The sequence below is a fragment of the Berghia stephanieae genome, chromosome 1, assembly GCF_034508935.2.
Source record: "Berghia stephanieae isolate SIO BIC M18660-M18661 chromosome 1, UCSD_Bste_1.3, whole genome shotgun sequence".
NCBI lineage: Eukaryota > Metazoa > Mollusca > Gastropoda > Nudibranchia > Aeolidiidae > Berghia > Berghia stephanieae.
In genome coordinates, this window is record NC_088360.1 from 146,557,355 (window position 1) to 146,562,354 (window position 5,000).

The window sequence follows — 5,000 nt, forward strand, 5'->3', positions numbered from 1 at the left end:
TCATCGCCGCTTGGTTACTCCAAGAACATCCTAAAAACCAATTAAAGGACAGCACCGTCGTACTCTGGAAAAACCCATATTTAAAAATTTGGCCAGAAAACTCGTCCTTCAAATATCGATCGATTTAAATGACCATCATCTGGCAAAAACCCAAATCCGGACTTCGCGAAGTCTTCCATAAAGTCCCAGGTTTGAGAGTTTTGGCCAAGATGAGGGTCATTTTAATTGATCGATATTTGAAGGAAGAGTTTTCTGGCCAATATTTTTAATGGGGTTTTTTCCCCAGAGTACGCAGAATAAGGATCTGATTTTCCAACCGATGTGAGCACTGATGTGAAAATGGCCGGAAGTAAGAAACTCGACTCTGCCGTACTCTGGGAAAAAAAAACACGTATTTAAAGTTTTGACCAGAAAAGTCGGTCTTCAAATATCGATCGATTGAAATGACTCTCATCTTGATAAAAACTCTCAAACCTGGGACTTTGCGGAAGTCCCAGGTTTCAGAGTTTTCAGCAAGTTGAGGGTTATTATAATCGTATTCGAACAATATCTAAAGAACGAATTTTCTGGCCAAAATTTATAATTCGTGTTTTTGCAGAATTTCGCAGTGCTGGCATCACTGTGTCTTGTCGCGGAGCCGAAATTACAGGGTTTGGGGCGAAGATGTTAACTGGAACAATAGGGCTTGTTTTAATTTCCTTTTAATTTAAGGGATTTCTTTTGTCGTGGTTATGTAGACGACAGGAGGCCTCCTAGCGAAATTGTGATTTACCGCCTGAAGACTGTATCAAGTTGGGGTGAAAAAAACGCTATGTGATGAACACGTGATCAAGTCTAAATTTAGATATTGGAGTTTCAGTTAAATGTGAGCTTTTGTATAGTCTGGCATGAAGGGCTACTTATTTGCAGGTCTGATAACCTAAATTGTTATGGCCTCATGTTGTTACTCTCAAACCAACGTAAAATATTGTCCATTACAACAATGTTAAATCAAGCCCATAATTGCATTCTGTATGTAGTCAGACCTGCAAATATGACCACTTAGGTATAGACCGGTAACCCTTAAATGTGACCCATCATCTCAAAACGGTATTGTGTCTTTACGGTATAGGTTGTAGGGCTTGAATAATATAAATAACTCTAAGACATGCATCAAAAATGTGTTTTATTAAGAAGAAATTTAGAAGAAGAAAAAAATAGTCCTTCCGAGCCATTTGGACCATGGAGCCGGAGTTTATTCCGGTTTCTATAGCGTGAAATAGACAATGCAATTGCTTGCTACCCTTTGGATGGTACTCTAGTCTATCGCAAAGCACTTTCCGCCAGATCTAGCAGACCCAGCAAGCCAATCAATGCTGGGTGAACAGGGGGGTCAGAAAAAAAATCAAAACTGCACCTGGATCGTGAAGCGAGTGCTCTATCAACTGAGCTATCAGGAACCCCCCCCCCACCCCTCCCTCCCATTAAGAAGAAACAGAAAGACTTCACATTTTTCAGGAGCCAAACAGGAAAATGGCTCTGATTGTTTTAACTTTAACACTGTCTTGATGTGGATGGTCTCAACAGTGCTCAAAGCTCTATACATTGAGGTTAAATCTAACAACGACATGTAGGACGAGACATGACGCATGAGACATGAGGCTATGTGGTCTAGTGGTATGACACTCGCTTTCGGATCGGGAGGTCCTGGGTTCGAGCCTTGCTCGGCGCATAGTTGTAGTACTTGGAAAAGACTCTTTACTCGCATTCTCTCACCGTACTCAGGTGTAAAATGAGTACCTGGCAGTTAACAGCGTTGTCTCTGTCCGAAAAATATTGTAATATCGCCTAACAGGCATCATGTCCCGTCCTACACGTTAAGTGTTGCTGTTGGCCAGGGACCCCTTGTAAAGCGCCTTGAGCACGTTTAGTGGACATTGCTCTATATAAAAGCTCAATTTTTAAAAAAAAATTTAAAATAAGATATCACATTTTCCATCTGACAACCACAACGCTGTTAACGCCAGGTACTTATTTTACATCTGACTACGGCGAGAGAATGTGAGCAAAGAGCCTTTTACAAGGACTCAATTATGCGCCGCTCAGAACAGCAGGATTGGGAACTCAAGACCTTCCGATCCAAAAGTGAGTGGTCATACCACAAGACAACATAGCGCAAAATACTTTGCGATAGACTCTCGTCCTACCCAAAGGGTAGCATTTAATTGCTAATGTCTAAATCACGCTATAGAAACCGGGATTAACTCCGGCTCCTACTAATGGCTCCGAAGGACTACTATATCAACATAATACCGTTTTGTGAGAGTTGGCCAGATTGTGTGTTTTGTCGGCGTACGACTGACATGCTATCCATAGCGTGCTGTGTGATATAATATCGCGAGAATGTATTGGGGAACGAGATTTGGTCTTTGTACCGATAAGATATCGATATGGACTGGCTAATTAACCCGTTCACTGCCGTACTCTCAAAAACACACGTATCTAAAAATTTGGCCAGAAAACTCGTCCTCCAAATATCGATCGATTTAAATGACTCTCATCTTAGCAAAAAATCTCAAACCCGGGACTTGATGGAAGACTTTGCGGAAGACACAGGTTTGAGGGTTTTTGCAAAGATGAGGGTCATTAAAATCGGTAGATATTTGAAGGCCATGTCTTCTGGCCAAATTTTTAAAATACGAGTTTTTCTAGAGTGTGGCAGTTTGCTGGTTAACAATGCTGGGAGGACCTGAGGGTAATGAGGATAGACCTGCGCGGTCAAAGAGACACCAACGAAGTTCCAGGCCGTTACTCGGTTACTCGTTGGATTCAATTATAGATAGTTCGAAGATGACGTCACTCAGGTCTTTGTTATTGTTTTTTTTGCCACCCGCGTTTATGAGTAATGCTCACTAAACTGTATTAACCAGACTATAAACGTTCATAGATACACACAGTTTTGTGTGTTGGTCCGTTTTACTTCCGGGTGGCAATGTTATGAGCTTCTTAGCCAAGCGCATACTATCTATAGGATGGAGGTGTATCTACTCGTATAATATATCTATCGTGTAAAGACGAATGGCAATATCCTCAAACCACCCCCCCCCCCCCCCCCCCCCCCCCCCCCCAAAAAAAATATCGGTTATATTATTATGGCTCTTTTAGAAAAAGGAAAGAAAGAATGAACGAAAGAAAAGTGAATTATGATTGGGTAGCATTTGAGGCCATTTATTTCTTTGTTTATTTATTTTTAATTTTGTTTGTTATGTTGCTTTTGTTATTTTATTTTACGTCTGCATTGCGTTCTCTTTTTTTTTTTAATTTGTTCGTTTTGTTTTGTTTTTGCTTTTGTTTTTTTGTTTTTTTGTTTGTTTGTTTTTTTGGGTTTTTTTTTTTTGGTTTTGTATTTGTTTTGTTTTGTTTGCTTTGATTGGCTGGGTTTGTTTGTTTTTGCTTTTTGTTTTGTTTTTGTTTTGTTTTGTTTTTTTGTTTGTTTTTTTTTGTTTTTTTTTTGGGGGGGGGGTTGGGCTTTTTTAAAATATGATTTTTTGAAAATGTTTTATGTGTTTTTTAATGTTATTTTTATTGGAGGGGGCTGGTTAATTGCGCAAACATATTTTAAGGCCATATCACAGCTATGAAAGAAAGTAGAGGTGGATAGTGAAAAGAGTGAGAAAGAAAGAGGAAAAGAGGCCAAATACAGAGGAGTATAAAAAGCTCTCAATATACTTAAAACAGTCAAAACGTTTGCTCCACAATGATTCAACTCTTTGAACACTCTTGTGATTATTATGACAATTGACTGAAGTACGAAATAGTGCCATGAACATAAATGGAAAATATGGAAGGAAAGAAGGAAAAACAAAGAACATCAATCATCTCTTTTATCTCAGTTGCCTTTCCGTGTGTGCCTAAAATATGAATTTCATGCTAATAGCATTCGTCATTACAAATGGCTGATTATTACCGATGGGTGATTGGTTCTAAATATATAGATCACGCAAGCACGCAATATGGATTGGGGAAGTAGAGCGGTAGAGAGAAAGACGGAGAAGGAGAGGGAGAGAGAGAGAGAGAGAGAGAGAGAGAGAGTAAATAGAAACAGAGAGATTCAGATGAAGGGATATATATATATATATATATATATATATATATATATATATATATATATATATATATATATATATAGCCGTCTCAATTAAGTATATTCCAAATTATCGTATCGCTCTCGGCAGGACAGCTGAAAAAGAACCCTCCTGACATACCATAATATACTATGTACAAGAACAATTTACTACAAAGTGGCATCTATCCGTGTGAAAATCTCCAGCTCCCTCTATCTATCTATAAAATTACCAAATTGCCCAAATTTTCTCTCCGTGCCAAATGCTTATCCTGTACACCCCCATCCCCCTTACCCCCCCCCCCCCCCCCCCAATCTAATTCCCCCTTGTGCAGCTTTGTGGTCTAGTGGTAATGAAATTGTTGCTGCTCTTGAAGCTCGGAGGAAATTCACATTAACTACGCCATTCACATTACATCTCATTCGTCCTTAGTGTTTCATTCATTCGTCGTGTTTTGTTGATAAAGGGGAAACCCGAAACGTCCACAGTACCGTCTTCGTTTAATAAATTAAAGCTTACATATCAATACTAATCGTCATTTAATTTTTTTTTTTTTGGTCTAGTGGTATGGCACTTCCCTACAGACCGGAAGGTCAAGGTTCGAGCCTGCTTTGGGGCGGTGTAGAATTGTTTTCTTGAAAAAATGATTTGTATTTTTGTGGTTTACTTTTTCTCACCGCACTGGGGTGTAAAATGAGTACCTGGCCAGTAGCACCTTTGTTTCTGTCGAAATAAAATTAATTAATAAGCCTCCCACACGGGTGCCACGGATCGTCCTACGTGATAAGTGTTGTAGTGGCTTGAGACTCCTTGTAAGACGCCTTCAGCACGTTTAGAGGATATTGATCTATATAAAAGGTCAAGGTCATGTTTGTTATTAGTTGTTTTGTTTTTGTT